At 41.8% G+C, this 18,057-nt stretch overlaps 1 non-coding gene across 1 annotated transcript; it reads left to right on the top strand.

The window, feature by feature from the left end:
• The first annotated feature begins 8,754 nt into the window (after nt 1–8,754).
• On the top strand, nt 8,755–8,826 carry TRNAQ-UUG (transfer RNA glutamine (anticodon UUG)). The gene has a single exon. It is a non-coding gene; the product is annotated as a tRNA-Gln (tRNA).
• The last annotated feature ends 9,231 nt before the right edge of the window (nt 8,827–18,057 follow it).

Raw genomic sequence — 18,057 nt, 5'->3', positions numbered from 1 at the left:
TCACCCGCATTGCATGCAGATTCTTTACCGTCTGAGCCACCACAGAAGCCCTAGTATCTTAAGGGGGACTCATTAATAAGAAGGAAACCCAATTAGTCGTGTCTGTGTTTAAATGCAAACAACACTGCTGGAATCAGAGGGTCTCTTGCCATCCCAGTGTATATGACTCCTCAGATAACTGCCAGCAATTATTCAATTACGTCCAGATGCCTCATATTGAAAGCACTTTCATAACCTTCTAGTTTCTGAAACCAGATGTGAATTCCACCAGAGAAGACGGTCTGAGAAACTCCTTTGCGTAACCTGGGCTAATTCTTTATTTCTGCATTTCTTGAAGAAACAGTGTCCCCCGTGGGCCTGGGGAGCCTTGTTCAGAGTGAGATTTCCCAAGCTGCTTGCCCTTATTCCACTTGGAAACACAACACATTGTCTGAACTATAAATGTAACTTAATGGTCAGACAGCCAAGAAAAGGTGAAAAAAATCTCCAATTTGGAGGGTGTCAGTGCAGAGGTTTCTCTTATAAGTGTGAACAACCAATTCTAGGAAATTTTTCCACAGTTAGGCAGGTGCTAAAAAGACGCAGAGACCAAAAATGTCTACCAAAATAGGTGAGCCAAGAAAGGAAGGGGTTTGTTTTTCTCACAATCTCCCTCTCCCACTTTTCTTATTCACAAAAATTAGCAGGTAGCTCTGACCTATTGAAAATTAAGTAGGGTCAAAGCTGCCTCTTGTCAGGAAGACCCTGCTTCTTTCATGGCCTCAAACTGGGGCATGTGCTGTTCCCTTCAGGAGAAAAAGAGAGGGACTTGTAGGGTCTCCAAGGAATACTTTGGCCACCTGATATGAAAAGCCGACTCATTGGAGAAGACCCTGATGCTGAGGGAAATTGAGGGCAGGAGGAGAAGGGGGCGACAGAGGATGAGATGGTTGGATGGCATCACTGACTTGATGGACATGAGTTTGAGCAAGTTCCAGGAAATAGTGGAGGACAGAGGGGCCTGGCGTGCCACAGTCAATGGGGTCAAGAAGCGTCAGACATGACTTAGCAACTAAACAAAAACAATAAGGAATTTTAAAGGCAATATACTTTCTGAACATTTTTCGCAACCAAGTTTGAACCGCTATAGAAGCAGGGGAAATCCTTTGATTGGATAAACCACCAGTTTCAGAATAAAATTAGAAAAGAGTCTCCCTGTTATTATTTCTCAAGTGCACCCGAACATGATCATCCTGGGGGCTCATCACTCCTTTTTCTCATTATTGTTCTTTCTTCCCCCCCGCGATGACAATATGTAAGAATACGCATTTTGCTTTCAGGTGGAACTCTATTTTCATTTTGAATTTTTTAAATTAAAAAACCCTTTTTTTATTCCTTCCAGTCTTCCGATTTGCACTAGGGGACCAGTCAAGCCCCATTTTGAATTTTTTTAAATGCTCCATGAACCTTTTAATTTTCCCTTTGTTTTCCCTGGGGCTATAATGAAATGCTAGGCTTCCTTTGTTGGGCAGCTTTGCAGGAAGAAGCTCTGATGGAAGATAAGAAGAGGGAGCTGAGAAGGGGAGGCCACCAGGCATGTGGGCACGTGGCCTAAAGCATGTCCCACTTCTTATTCAAATGCTGTGGCCCATGCGCTTTTGCTGTCAGGACTCGCCATCTGGGTGCTTATTATCTTTGGGAAGGAAAAGCAAATTGAGGGTCAAGCAGCTGAATCTATAGAAGGATGGTCTGGGGTCTGTTTTATATAACCAGACAATGATCTGGTTGCCAAGGATACCTTTTCACAACAAATATGTAAGGCAGAGAGACCTTGACAAAAGGTTAGAGACGCTGAATAGGATTTTACTTCAGGCTGTCTGTTTCTTAATATTTTTCTTACACCTGAGTGTGTCTTTTTTTAAATGACATAATGTGTGACAAGCCCGATGGCACAAAAATAAGTCTAGGAATTTAAGAAATCAGTCTTAATAAAAATCAGACTCTTCAGCCTAACCTGCCAAACTGTAATTATTATAGGTAGGGCTAGAATGTTTTGAATTTGTAAACTGTTAAAAGTGAAGTTGAGGGACTTCCCTGGTGAGCTAGTGGCTAAGACTCCACACTCCCAATGCAGGGAGCCCAGGTTTGGTCCCTGGCCAGGGAACTAGATCCCACGTGCTGCAACTAAGAGATCTAACATGCCACAATTAAGACTCGGCACAGCCAAATATATAAATATTTTCTTTAAAAAAAGAATGATAACTTTATTTCTTTTTTAAAAAGTGAAGTAGAAACTAGAACTCAAGCAACCAGAGTAACTGCCTGAAAAGCTAGAATTCACTAAATATCTGCTAATGTTAGCTTCATTTTCTGCTACCGACTATGGCCCAGGAAATAATGCCACACAAAATGCAAAGGAAGCGAAGAGAGAGAATATAATAATGATGAGAATTCTCTTTATAAATATGTTAGATGGACTTTGTTTCCTGTACTATGCACAAAGAAGTTAATTGTTGAAAAGCCTAAAATGTCAAAAGGAAAGTGTAATGAGCTACAGCAGGTTCAGAGGATTCTACTGCTCTGAGAATACCTACATGAAAGATAGTGGGCATAAGAAAAATAAATGAAAAAATGAGTAACTCCTGAGTTTTGTGTACTCAATAAAAGATTTCCCAGGAAACACACTGAACAGCGTGTCACTGGTACAAAAGAGAAAAAGTGGTTTTTCAAGAGTTTCAGGTGAGGATGTTTTGGAGATCTTGTCATTTGATCCTCTTTTTTTCAGTTGTGGTGAGATATATTTGGCATCGAGCACTATATCAAGGGCTTCCCTGGTGGCTCAGATGGTAAAGAATCTGCCTGCAATATGGGAAACCTGGGTTTGATCCCCAGGTCGGGAAGATCCCCTGGAGAAGGGAATGGCAACTGACTCCAGTATTCTTGCCTGGAGAGTCCCACGGACAGAGGAGCCTGGCAGGCGACAGTCCATGGGGTCACAAAGAGTTGCATACAACTGAGTGACTAACACTTTCACTTTCACGTCACTGTTTTAGGGCACACGACATAATGATCTGACTTACATATATCATGAAATGATTACTATAATTAGTTTAGTTAACGTTCATCATTTCACAGAGGGTCAAAATTGTTTTTTTTTTTTTCCTTGTGATGAGAACTCTTAGGATCTATTAACAACTTTCGAATATACCATAACTACAGTCATCATGTTGTACTTTACAGCCCTGGTCCTTATTTATCTTATAGCTGGAAGTTTGTGTTTTTTGATCACTCTCATCCAATTCCCTCTCTGCCCACCCCCACCCCCATCTCTGGGAACCACACATCTGCTGATCCCTTCTTGGATACATGGGAGCTGAGGTTCAGAAAATGAAGAGTCTTCTGTAAGGGGCCGGGTGGTTAAGCATAGCAGCCCAGAATCCATTCTCTTTCTAGTCAGTATCAATGCCCCATACGGCTCTCTCATTCCAGTCAGCCATACACAGGTTTCTTTTGAGACAAGAGGTACTTTGCATGAAAACTGAGCCAACATTTAAAAATTTGTAGAGACACAGAAAAATATATGGACATCAAGGCGGGTGGTGGGAGGAATTGGGAGATTGGGATTGACACATACACACTATTGACACTGTGTATAAAATAGATAACTAGTTAGAACCTACTGTTTAGCACAGGGGAACTCTACGCAGTGCACTGAGGTGTGAATGGGAAGGAAATTCAAAAGTAGAGGGATATATGTGTATGTATATAGCTGATTCATTTTTGCTACACAGTAGAAACTAACACAGCTTTATAAGCAACTATGTTTGTGTATTTAGCTGCCAAGTCCTGTCTGGTTCTTCGTGACCCCATGGACCGTAGCCCACCAGGCTCTTCTGTCCATGGGATTTCCCAGGCAAGAATACTGGAGTGGGAGTGCAGTCAGATTCTTTACCACTGAGTCACCTAGAAAGCAATCATACTCCAATGAAAATTAATTTTTAAAAAAATTGAAAGATCTCATACAAAACAGAGCACAGATTTCTGCCTTTATTAAAAATGAAAAGATTTGACAAGACATACAGATGGCCAACAGGCACATGAAAAGATGCTCAACATCACTAATCATCAGAGAAATGCAAATCAAACCACAAAGAGATATCATCTCAGACCCGTTAGAATGGCGATCATCAAGATGACAAGAGATGACAAGTGCTGGGGGGAATATGGGGAAAAGAAAACTCTCATGCCCTGTTGGTAAGAATGTAAATTAAAAAACAGTATGGAGGGGTCTCTCTTCCCTTCGAGTCTTTTGGGTTGGCCCACCCTCACTCCTAGAGGATGTATTTTCCTTTGCTTGCCGAATAAAACTGAGCTGTAACACCCAGGTGTAACACTGGTCTGTCCATCGCTTCAAATTTTTGCTGTGACGAGACAGAACTGAGGAAATTACACACTCTTCTGACATCTATGGTGTCATTTCTTGGATTTAACCTGGCTGAAACAACCTCAGCTCAGCCCCCGTGAGGTGGAAGCCAAGCACAGCAGATGCCCAACTCGGCAAAAGCTCCCCCGGTGGAAGCTGAATGCAAAGAAAACCCAGCACAGGGCAAGTGACAAGAAGACAGTGTGCTGGAAACTGGGACAGCAAAAACAAACTCAGCAGAAAGCTCATGTGGCTCAGTCTCAGATTTTAGAAGACCTCCGGTTAAGAAACCTTGGACCACTGGGCAAAACCCCAAGAGGGATTGTCAGAAGATCCTCTGACCAGTCCTGAGGAAATCTGGTACACTGATGGAAGCAACTTTGTCTTGGATGGAAAAAGAAGAGCTGGATGTGCAGTAGTCTCCAATTTTGACACCATAGAAGCTAAACCTTTGCCACCAGGACACGAATCCTGGATTCACTACTCATGAGTCAAGCCATGGAAGAAAACAGAAGAGGACATTCAATACACCTGTCAACAAGCTACAACACGCAGTGCCAGTTTCACAAGCATGTATAAAACTACAGCCGACCATGCAAAACATCACTCACCCTTAGATGGACACCACTATAAGGACTCTGAGGCTTGAGCCATAAAAAAGAGGGAAATCCTGCCATTTGTGACAACATGGATGAAACTTGAGGGTATTATGCTAAGTGAAATAATTCAGACAGAGAAAGACAAACACTAAATGATCTCAGGGGTGTGTGTCCTTCACCATCTCCCAGAGTTTGCTCAAGCTCATGTCCATTGAGTCGGTGATGCTATCTGACCATCTCATCCTCTGCTGTCCCCTTCTCCTTTTGCCTTCAGTCTTTCCCAGCATCAGGGTCTTTTTCAAAGAGTCAGTTCTTTGCATCAGGTGGCCAAAGTCTTAAGAATATTGTATTGGGTATTTGAAAGTTACAGATGGGAAGCTGAGTGAAATTAGAAGATCAAGAGGTACAAACTTTCAGTTATTAAATAACCATAAGGCTGTAATGTACAGAGTAGGGAATTTTTCAATAATATTGTGATAACTTTGTGTGTGACAGATGGTTACTAGACTTCTCGTGGTGATCAGTTCATAATGTGCGTAAATGTACAAACACGATGCTACACAGCTGAAACTAATAATGCATGTCAAGTATATTCAGTTGAAAAAAGAAAGTTTCTAGGAGCATAAAAATTACAAGTTCTCATCATGAGAAAAAAATGTGTAACTATGTGAGGTGATTTATGTTAACTAAATTAGAGTGGCAATAATTTCTCAATATATACATATATCAAATCCTCTTTAAAAATGAAAAGACTGGGTAACAATGAGCAGCCATCAGACAGAACTGTGACTACCAAGAGCTAGAGCTAAACTAAACTAACTAGAGTTAAACTAAAACTAACTAGAGCCAAACTAAACTAACTTAACTAATCTAACTGGAGTTAAATTAAAACTAACTAGAGCCAAACTAAACTAACTTAACTAGACTAACTAGAGCTAAGCTAAACTAACTAGAACTAAACTAAAACTAACTAGAGCTAAACTGAAACTAACATAATTTTCAAATTTTTTCTGTAAAGTCATTCCACCTGAGGTTATCCCACCTGATTAGTGTGTTGAGGTGAAATCTGTTCAAATTTCACTTAATTCCCCAGAAATGAATCCTCCATGATTTGTTTTCAGATGGAGTGTTAGCAAGTTGCATTTTCAACATGCACACTGGGTAATATCATCGTATCTTAGGATCCAAGATTCAGTATGTTTTCTTTCTTCTAACGCTTATTGATCAATTTTATTTTTCATAAACACCAGTGACTCACAGCTTTATTGTAAGCTAGGTATGTTATTTAGTTGGTTCTATGCTTACAGATACTTAGAATAAAAGATAGAATATAATTTTATTGTTCCTTTCCATATGTATCACCAAAGCTGGTTTTTAAGTTCTTGATAACACATAGTTCATATTCTTTCAAACTGAGAAATAATCCTTATAACTATTTTAAAATTTTTTTTTTAATTGGAGGATAATTGCTTCAAAATACTATTGGTTTTTGCCATACATAAACATGAATCAGCCATAGGTATACATACGTTCCCTCCCTCTTGAGCCCCCTCCCTCCCCTTCCCACCCCTCTAGGTTGTCACAGAGCACCGGGTTTGAGCTCCTTGTATGGTACAGCAAATTCCCACTGGCTATCTATTATAATCATTTTTTAAACTTTTTATTTGCTATTGGCTGCATAGCCAATTAACTATGTTTATTTTCTATTAGAGTATAGCCATTAACAACGTTGTGAAGGTTTCAGGTGGACAGCAAAGGGACTCAGCCATATATATACATGTACACATTCTCCCCCAAGCTCCCCTCCCATCCAGGCTACCACATAATACTTAGCAGAGTTCCCTCTGCAATACAGTAGATAGGTCCTTGTTGATAATCTTTTTTTCTTCCCATTTGCACAGTTAGTTCATTTATTCTTAGAAGCATGAAATCAGTTCAGTTCCTAAAAGTTTCCTGAGTTTTTTCCTAAATTGCTACCTTCAGCCAAACACAAGATGTTTCCTCATGAACAAACCATCCTGATAAGCTCTCTGGACAAATGCAGGAAGTGTGGCATTTAGTTTGGTCTCTCTACATGACGGATAATGCTCTAAGCTATGGAGTACTCACTTAACCCAGAATAAATATCTGCCTCACCCTTACCACCACTGTATTACTCACAATATTAAATCCCACCTTGAAACATTGTCTTCATAAAATTAATAAGTGAGAAAATGAATCACTAAAAAATTTTCGTCTACTGCATGATTTACGTATTACAAACAAATTGAATGCTCTCTGTGCCTCAGGTACGTGAATCTCAAACACAAAAAATAGCAAATCTTTCTTCTTTTGACTCAGGTTCATATTTGAAGTAATAACCATGAGGGTTCTATGAATAACTTTTGCCCAAAAGTACTCACCCAAAAGAATACAGAAATTACTTTTCCCATTAAAAGTTCTGTAAAGGATGATTTCATTTCCTTCCTCCAGTCATTATTAAAAATAACTAATTTACATTTTTATAAAATGACTCCGAAATCTAATTTGCCAAAGATTCTAAAGAGAATGAAGATATATTCGACTGTGAATGAGGAAACCTAATGAAAAGTTATTCATCTGAGCAACCAACTATCGGACACAAGACCTGCCGTTGGCGTCAACTGTCAGTCCCAACCTGAGAAGAAGATGAAAGGACTTCCCTGGTGGTCCAGTGGCTAAGACTCCACACTCCCAATGCAGCAGGCCCTGGTTCGATCCCTGGTCAGGGAACTACATCCTATAAGACACTTTGTGCAGCCAAAAAAAGGGGTTGTGCGGGAGAAGTCTTATAGAACTGAGAGCTTAACCTCTGGGTCTACCTACCTAGATAGGTCTACCTCTATCCTCAGGTAGATAGCGTCAGGATTAAGTTGTCGGACACCCAGTTAGCACCGCAGTCACTTGGTGGGGAGGAATCCCCACACCTCTGTTGCTGGAACTGTCATGAGTCTGGAAGTAGTGAGGGAGTAAAAGAGACACAGGAGGAAGAACTGAGCTTCCTGACCCAACTCCTGACCAACAGAAGCTGGAAGATAATAAATTTGTGCTGTTTAAGCTGCTACGTTTGTGATAGTTTGTTAGTTTGTGATTAGTTTTGATAGAAAACTAATACACTCTAATCCTTACAATAATCTATGTACTATTAACATTCCCATTTTACAGATAAGAAAAATGAGGCACAGGAAAATTGAATAACTTGCCCAAGGTTTTAATAACTTGCCCAAGTGTTTTGTTTTGTTTGTTAATACGTGTGCTCAATCACGTCCAACTCTTTGCAACACCATGGACTGTAGTCCTCCAGGCTCCTCTGTCCATGGGATTCTCCAGGCAAGAATACTGGAGTGGGTTGTCATTTCCTTCTCCAGAGTATCTTCCCAAAGCAGGACTCCTAAACCGAGTCTCCTGCATTGGCAGGTGGATTCTTTACCCCTGAGCCACCTGGGAAGCCCCCTACACAAGTGCTAGTGGGGTTTAAATTTCAACAGTCAAGACCCCAAGATCTTTATCCACCCAGACCCCTCCAGTGGACGTTCTGAGCTCAAGTGCTACAAAACAAACCCCCAGAAAGTTAGAAATAAAAAGACACACCACAGAGGGGTAGGAGGTATCTGTATCTCATGTACCTTACCGATGATTAGTGTCAAGAACACATTCAGAAATTTGACAAATCAAAAGCAAAAAAGGGAGAGAGAGAGAGAGAAATAACCCAATAGAAAATTGAACAGAAGGAATTCCCTGGTGGTCCAGTGGCTAGGACTCAGCACTTTGACTGCTGTGATCCAGGTTCAATCCCTGGTCAGGGAACTAAGCTCCCACAAGCTGTGGCTCTGCTAGGAGGGCAACCAGGTCCTTATGTACTGTAAAACCCACTCCTGATAGGTGGGCAATGCAGTGAATTCACAGAGTTGTTCAATCATCACCACAATCCAGTTTTAAAACATTTTTTCACCCCCAAAATGTCCCTTATGACCTTGTATAGTAAATCGTCATTTCTTTCCTCAGCCCCCGACAACCACTAACCTACCAACAGTCCTTCTAGATTTGCCTTTTCTGGACATTGCATATCAATGGGACCACACAATATGTGATCTTATGCATCTGGCTTCTTTTGCTAAGTTAGTGTAACATTTTTGATATAATGTCTTTGATGTTCATCCATGTCATAATGTGTATCAGTAGTTTTTTTCTTTTTATGGCTGAGTAATATTCTATTGTATGGATCAATCATGTTTTGTTCATCCACTTATCAGTTGATGGACATTTAAATTGCTTCCAGCCTTTGTCTTTCATCAATAATACTGCTGTGAATAGTCACATACAAATCCTTGTGTGGATATATATTTTCTCCTGGGTAGAAGATAATTAGAAGAGGAATTGCTGGGTCACATGGTAAATTTACTTGTAACTGGTTAACTGTTTCCCAAAGTGCCTGCACTATTTTAAATGTCTAAAAATAATGACTGTTAATCTGCCTTCTGCACATCCTCCCATCTCTATCAATGAATTAATTATTCTGACTAAGTTGCACAGCTTGTGGGATCAGCAGTGAAAGTGCGGACTAACCACTAAGTCTAACCACTGGAATGCCAGGGAATTCCCTCTTCCATCTCTTTTAATCTAGAATTGACTCTGTCTTCCCAATTATTTTCACGACATTTAGCTTTTTAAGAGGTGCAGTCAATTGTATTGTATAATCTCCCTCATTCCAGATCTGTCTTTTTGTGATGCTGTTTAATTTATCCCTTCTACTTCTAAGAACTGGAAAATAAGACCCAAAGACTTGATTACATTCAAGTTCACGTTATTTGGCAAGCGGTAATACATACATCATACTGCATCTCATCAGGAGGCATATATAATGTCTGATTGTCCTACTCTTAGTGGTTGTGAAATTTATCTTTGGGTTGGGATGGTAAAAGCCAGATCTCTCCATTTTAGGTATTTTTGTCCTTTGCAGTTAGCGAGGAATCTGTAGGACAATTCTATGGCTATTGCCAAAAATTAAGAGGGAGAGGGTGTTTTAGATAACTTACAAAATATTAAGACACAAGCTGACAATTAAAATTTTAAATATAATGTTTTAAAGATCAATATGTATACTTATCATCTGGAATTAATTAAGCAGTACAGTCAACTACTCATTTGGCCATGAGCTTTCTGGGAACCAAAACAATAAAGCAAAGATATTAAGTAAGAACTCTCACTTCCAAATAGAATAAGGTACATATATTCCTCCATAAAGGCAAACTAGACTTCAGCAGGAACTTCTCAAAGGATGCTTATATAAATACGTTCAATAAGGTAGTGGATAATTATTCAAATAGTGTGAAAATCTGGACATTTGTATACCTTGACTAAAGAACCAGCCTTGTGTATTTGCAAAGAAAGTCTTCCCCCATCAGACATCCAATTTTGTGAAACAGACCCTAAACAGTAAGATAAGAAAGAACACCCATCATTTCTGCTAGATCCATTATAGCAGCACTAGAAATGAGTCAAATGGCAGATTAGCCAAAGAGCATTGTTGTGTTACCCCTATAAGGATATTTTTAAAGGAACTGTGATTATACACAGCTTCCCTGGTGGCTCAGTCGGTAAAGAATCTGCCTGCAATGCAGAAGACCCAGGTTCAGTCCCTGGGTTGAGAAGATCCCCTGGAGAAGGAAATGGCAGCCCACTCCAATATTCTTGCCTGGGAAATGCCATGAACAGAGGAGCCTGGCAGGCTACATCCATGTGGTCACAAGAGTCTGACACGACTTAGTGACACCACATATGCAAACGCACACACAGAGTCAGAACATTATTCTCTAATCACCTAACATAACACAGTCTAATAACTTAGAGACCCTAGAAGAAGAGATAAACATAATAATATCCACAAATCTTTTTTCCTTTCTCTTTCTCTCATCAGATGTCATGAGCAAACTTCTGGCAAGGGCTGAATTGCCATCAGTTCGTAGTGACAAATGACTAAAATGCCAGTCTTCTGTGTTGTTGAATGGAGGAAAATACATATGCTTTAGATCCCGGACATGCAGATGGCACATTTGAAAGTGTTGGGAAAATTTAGGAACCTGATTTATATCCTTGCCAGAGAATCAGAGCAGCCTACATTCCTAGGGAAGCGACCAGAAACCGTGTATTTTTTTTTTTTTCTCAAAATACAACTTTGGATCGTAAAGAAAAAAATGTTGCCTGCCATTCCAGTTCTACTAGGATGACTCCGTTAGTCACTGCACTCGCCCACTGACAGCGCACCCCGAGGGGAACTAGCATGGAGAAAAGCAGGAAGCATTCCGTGCTTTGAATATATGGTCCCTAGATAGTTAAAATTCTTATCCAAGGAAAATTTTCAGTGACCCCAGATTCCTGAATCTTCCCATACATAGAAAAGCACTAACATCATTAACTTGAGTTGTTTGTTCTTTGGGATTAGCAATAATCTTTTTATGCTTAACTATATGTTTTTCCCAGAAAAAAAAAATCATCTATATCCTGACTCCTCTCTCACCTATTCAGAGAAATTTCTCAGAGCTATCTGAGAGCCTGTGTCCTGAGATACAGTCCTCAATAAGGTCCCTGCGTGCGAGCGTAAGTTGCTTCAGTTGCGCCTGGCTCTTCGCAACCCTGTGGACCACAGCCCGCCAGACTCCTCTGTCCATGGGATTCTTCAGGCAAGAATACTGGAGTGGATTGCCATGCCCTCCTCCAGGGAATCTTCCCAACCCAGGAACTGAACCCGAGTCTCTTCTGTCTCCTGCATTGGTAGGCAGGTTCTCTACCCCTGAATAAAACTTAATTCACAACTTTTGCATCGTCTGTTTTTATTTCAGCCAACAGAATCTACCCATAACGTTTTTTTAAAAGTACTTTGTTGATAAATCTGTATCATAAAATATAGAAGAAATTGCTTTGTCTTTTAAACTATTTAATGTCTTCGGACCTTAGAAAACTACCTTAATTCCAACGCTTTAATTTATTTTATTTTTTTGGCCGGTCTGCACAGCTTATAGGATCTTAGTTCCCAGACAAGGGATGGAACCTGTGCCCCCCCTGCAATGGAAGCTGCCAAGTCTTAACCACCGGACCACCAGGAAAGTCCCTTGGTTTCAATTCTTGTATCTAGCAATCAAGTAATCCTGGGCAAGTTACTCATGTATCCGAGTTTCTCCTTCCACATCAGGGACAATATCTATCAGAGTTGTTTTGAGAAAAGAAACTAATGTAAATAAAAGCGCGGAGGCACACTGTAGGTGCTTCAGAGACATGGCAGCTACTCCTGCAACTGAATAGTAGTCCAAGCTCACCGACCCCCAGCCCCGTCCTCCAGCGCCTTTCCACGGGCTGACTGAAGAGCATGCGCAGTGGGAAGGAACACTGGAGGAGAGACAGAGGCTCTTTGTTGATAGCTAAGCAAAGCCCCTAAGATAAATGCTGTTAATAGTGGGCCTGGAGAAGGGCCTAGGCCTAAGGGTAGAGTGCACGCACACACACACACACACACACACACACACACACACACACGCCTGACCTTCGCCTTTAGCCTGGTGCTTGGGCAGGAACTCCTACAGCTGGAAGTCATGGAGGAAGGCGAGCTCAAGCACGGAACCCCACCTGCTAGGATAAACCTGCCTCAGTGGGATGTGAGGCTCATGCTCAGATTGGTCCTCCTCTTCCCAGGGATGTCTGATGCTCCAGCACCGGCCAGGGTGGGGGCGGGAGTCTAGGTAAGGGGAGACGAGCTCTCTCCTCGTGGTCCCTCTGAGCATTAGCACTTCTGATGGCTTCAAAGCCCCTGGGTTCTCAGTATAATCTGTGTCCTACTGGGTTTATCAGAATGATTTGGCAGCAGGATGTGTTAAGTGTTTGCGAATGGAAATAATTAGTACACTTGTTTCCAAGGTTGAGCCTTGTTTTATAAACACAAAAACTGTGGCAGAGGTCTCCCTCCATTCCTCGAGGAGAGTACCAACAGCATTTGGGGATAGTTGAGGCTCGGTTGTGTGAGATTCCGTACATGGTCCCCATGTGGCTCCAAATGTCCCTAGCAGGGAGCCCCACGCCTGATTGAGAGTCTCTGGCTGATGGTCAGATGGCTTGCTGGTAACAGTTAATCAATGGTTATCATTCCTTCTCTCCACCCATAAATTTGAGATTTGTTGTTGTTTAGTCGCTAAGTCCTGTCCAACTCTGGGACCCCATGGACTGTAGCCCGCTAGGCTTCTCTCTCCGTGGGATTTCCCAGGCGAGAATACTGGAATGGGTTACCATTTCCTCCTCCAGGGGATCTTCCCGACCTAGGGATCAAACCAGTGTCTCCTGCATTGGCAGGCAGGTTCTTTACCACTGAGCCACCAGGGAAGCCCCCATAAATTTGTGATTAAACAAGCCAAATGGTTTTATGGTATTTGTCCATGTGTCAGAGAGAATAAATTCATTTACATAATAGTTTCACATATTTAGATCAAACAAGGCACTTACAGCAGTGCTGAGCAAATTGTGAGCACTCAACAAATAGCTACAATTTTCAGCTTTTTTATTATGAAATATTAGTTAAAAGGGAAATCAAAAGAAGCATTATTTTATACCATTTTGAACTTGAATTTCACCTGAGAGTAATTATAGTACCTTTTCCAATTCTTATATTAGCTCTCCAATCTCCCTAAGACACAATTTCTTTACCTATAAGTAGGAATGATAGTACTGATACTATGAGCTTGGTATGAGGTTAAATGCAATGGTGTTTGTGAAGTATTGGTGAGTGATAGCAATTAAACAGGGGAATTCCAGCTGACTCAGTGGTAAAGAACCTGCCTGCCAATGCAGGAGGTTCAATCCCTGGGTCAGGAAGATCCCCTGGAGAAGGAAATGGCAACCCACTCCAGTATTCTTACCTATAAAATCCTATGGACAGAGGAGCCTGGCAGACTACAGTCCATGGGGGTCAAAAAAGAGTCCAACACACCTTAGCGACTAAAGAGTAGCAGCAGCAACTAAATAAAAAAAAATTGGGGGGTTATTTTAACAGATTGATGAAGAAAATTGGGGGTGGGGGCTAGAGGAGGGAGATCTCAGATATCTTCTCACATTGCTGTGTAATCTAATTCCAAACATTAGCCGGCATACTGGGCTTCTCTGACGGCTCAGTGGGTAAAGAATCTGTTTACAATGCAGGAGACTCGGGTTCAATCCCTGGGTGGGGACTAGCTCCTGGAGGAGGAAATGGCAACCCACTCCAGTATTCTTGCCTGGAGAATCCTCTGGATAGAGAAGCCTGGCAGGCTATAGTCCATAGGGTCGCTAAGAGTCAGACACGACTGTAGCAACTAACACACACACACACAATGGACATACTATTCACCTGGGAGTCTTGTTAAAATGCAACAGGTCGGGGAGGCGGGGCTGAGATTCTGCATCTAAGAAGCTCCCAGGAAGAGACTTTAGGATCTGGATAGATCTGGGTTTTCACCTATCATGCAGGATGCAAGGTACTCTGTTCCTTCAAACTGTAGTGTCTTTATCTGTAAAACAAAACTGCTGACTACTCTGTATTTACTGTGTACGGATTAAATGAGCTATGGCTCATGTAAAATACTTAGCACATATATGAAGCAGAGCCTGTGTTCTATGCTTAACGTGTGTGTGTGTGTGTGTGTGTGTGTGTGTGTGTGTGCTCCTTCAGTCGTGTCTGACTATTTGTGACCCCATGACTGTATTCCACCAGGCTCCTCTGTCCTTGAGATTCTCCAGGTAAGAATACTGGAGTGGGTTGCCATGCCCTTCTCCAGGGGATCTTCCCCACCCAGGGATCAAACCCGTGACTCTTGCATCTCCTGCATTGGCAGACAGATTCTTTACCACTAGCGCCACCTGGGAACCCTCTGTATGCTTAATAACTGATAGCTATTATTACATCAAGCAATCTAGGCTGTTTCCAGATTGTCTGAAATCTTGTTACTACACAAAATGGAATCCTCTGCCAGAAACACTTTGGCTGGAAAGTTTACTCATGGGATTGGAAAGATGTCTACTTCTCCTTCGCATTGTTATCATCATTATCTTACTATTTGGGTTAAGGACAGTCAGACACACTTTTGAAAAGCAACAATATTGAGGGAACGAACATATTTATAAGGGAAAATGATCACTTTTAATTTGATCTAAAAGACCTACCTCAGGAATTCCCTGGTGATCCAGTGGTCAGGACTTGGAGCTTTCACTGCCAAGGGCGAGGGTTCAATCCCTAGGTGGGGAACTAAGATCCCACAGGCTGTTGGCATAGCCAAAAATAAGAAATAAAATATCTATCTTAAACTGAAATTAGTTTTTAAAAAATGGCTTAAGTGGATTAAAGTGCCAATATTTTTTCCAAAAAAAAACCCTAGCGCTTGAAATCTACATGAAAATATACAGTGTGATTAGCTCGTGACAATAAATTCACTTGGCCAGATGGTTTCCATTTGGTGCAGGCAAGCATTCTCTGAGTAATGGGCCCCAGGAAAGCAATCTCCACCCCACGCTTCCTGTGGCTGAGACTTATAGGGGCCAGTGTGCATCCCAGTGCCTGAATTTCCTAACATTATTAAGCAAGGTAATGAGGGCTCAGTTGGTCATCACATTTGTTCCAGATCCGAAGTTCTAAGTGCACAGCAGTAAGAGGTGTATATATTCAAGCAGGACTAGCCAGAAACACAGATCAGGAGAACTCACATGTTCTTGATGTTAACTAAGGCCATGCTGGTCACACCAACCAGCACCACTTACTTTTCCAGATGAGTGAACAAGAAAAAAATCAAAAACTGTGGCCCTAGGATTTTGCTGGGCTTGGTTTGGTGTTCTAAAATCGTCCCTTTGTAAACACATCTTATGAAAGCCTCTGAGGGAGTTGAGAGGTTGGGATTTTTCCTTGCTTCCCTTCCTATCCCATCACAAAAGAGGAAGTTAGTCATCAGGTGATGAATTCCCAGGTGGCTCAGTGGTAAAGAATCCGCCTGCCAACAGGAGACGTGGGTTCAGTCCCTCAGTCAGGAGGATCTCCTGATGGAGGAAATAGCAACCCACTGCAGTATTCTTGCCTGAGAAATCCCATGGACAAAGGAGCCTGGTGGGCTACAGTTCATGGGGTTGAAAAAGAGTCAGACACTACTTAGCAACTAAACAACGACAAGAAGAGATAGATCACCCCTTTGAGACACGTAATTAGTAGAGAGAATAATCTCTGGATGTTCAGGAAAGGAAATCACAGGGGAGGATCTGGTTGTTCTGGCATCATTACACACAAGTATGTGAGAGGGGTCAGAAAAGCAACTGATGAATCTGGCCGCGGTCATTTTAGCAGAATAGCTTCCCTAGCATGACTGAGTTAGAAGTTTTATGACTATCATATAGGGAATTATTCTCCTATGTGGCGATGCAGAAAGATTAACGCACCTGCCCTGTTAGGAGGGTCAACTCAGACCACGAATGGAGAATTCCTTGCCAACAGTAACTGAAGTGGAGAATAGGATCAAGTTTGCATCTTTCTTTTAAGATGCAAATCACTTACACATGACTGGCTATATGTTCAGGAGGAGAAGCTGGAAATACACAAGAGGATGATAGTTGATATACAGGTAGGAGGTAGGGTTTCTCCAATGGCTCAGCAGATTAAGAATCTGCCTGCAATGCAGGAGACACAGGAGATGTGGGTTCAATCCCTCGGTGGAGAAGATCTCCTGGAGGAGGAAATGGCAACCCACTTCAGTATTTTTGCCTGGAAAATTCCATGGACAGAGGAGCCTGGTAGGCTACAGTCCATGGAGTCACAAAGAGTCAGACACAATTGAGCACATGGCACAAAGCAAGAAAGGTAGGAGATAAGAGGTCATAGGATCCAGAACGCAAGTGGAGGGTGCACACATTCTGTAGTGAAACGAAAAGGAAATACGAATGAGTATAAATATCCTAACCTTGTACACACAGGAGTAGAGTGTTTACATTTCTCTGGGTGTCTATACTTGGCTGGAAAGTTAGATCTGAGACTGCGGGGCAAGGAGCTGAAGGGTAGGATGACAAGATTGACTCTTTTTTTTTGCTTTTGCTTTTTTTTGTGTGCTCTGTCATGTCCAACTCTTTGCAACCCCATGGACAGTAACCCACCAGGCTCCTCTGTCCAGGGCAAGAATACTGGAGTGGGTTGCCATTTCCTTCTCCAGGGAGGACTGACCTATAAGATTACAAAAGTGGCTGATTGGTTTAATATCAGCCTATAACAATTTTTGGATACTATGGGGGAGTTGTTGAGGGAGCTGGGAGTTCTGGGGGTTTTTGTGTGTGTGTGTGTTTTTTTTTTTTTTTGGCCACACAGCATTGCTTGCAGGATCTCAGTTCTCTGACCAGGTATTGAACCCGGGCCACAGCAGTGAAAACCCAGAATCCTAACCACTAAGCCACCAGGGAATTACCAGAATGATACACTTTGTAATCCACAGATTTCTTCATAGAGGGAATGAAATGACCCTAAATATAAAGGAACAGGAGATCTTCTGAGCAATTTTTGAAGCTAGCTCTTCGGAAGGTAAAATTTCAGTCTGAAGTTTTGCTGGGAGGAAAAAAAAAGTGGGCTTAAACCTAGAGAGAGAGTATATGCAGTCCCAAACCAGAGGCATGGATCTTGTTCCTCCAGGGTTCAAACGTTGGTGAAATGACAGAACAACTCCCTCTGACTTCTGGTCTGTTATCTTTTTATTATATTTGTTTCCTGACAGTGTCTGTTGCAAACACCCTCTCTGCCCATGGAAGGAAATTCAGAAGCCAAGGTCATTCCCTGAAGTGTTTGTCCCAATAACCTTTCTGAACCATACACCCGGCTCTCCAATGTTACTAATCAGAAATTTAAAAATCCTTTAGAGACAGAAGAGGCTGTTGGGTCTCATTCAGAGTGACTTTGACTTTCCGTTCAACAAATGCCAGGACATAAACAGTACACAGAGCAGATTTAACAAGTATACCCAGAAGCTCATGAGCTAGGCCTGACCAGGAAGATAGAGTCAT

Source organism: Giraffa tippelskirchi, chromosome 14 (assembly GCF_054371585.1).
Source record: "Giraffa tippelskirchi isolate mGirTip1 chromosome 14, T2T-mGirTip1v1.2.pri, whole genome shotgun sequence".
Taxonomy (NCBI): domain Eukaryota; kingdom Metazoa; phylum Chordata; class Mammalia; order Artiodactyla; family Giraffidae; genus Giraffa; species Giraffa tippelskirchi.
The sequence above is the reverse complement of the archived record's forward strand: the minus strand, read 5'-3'. Positions and strand labels throughout refer to the sequence as shown.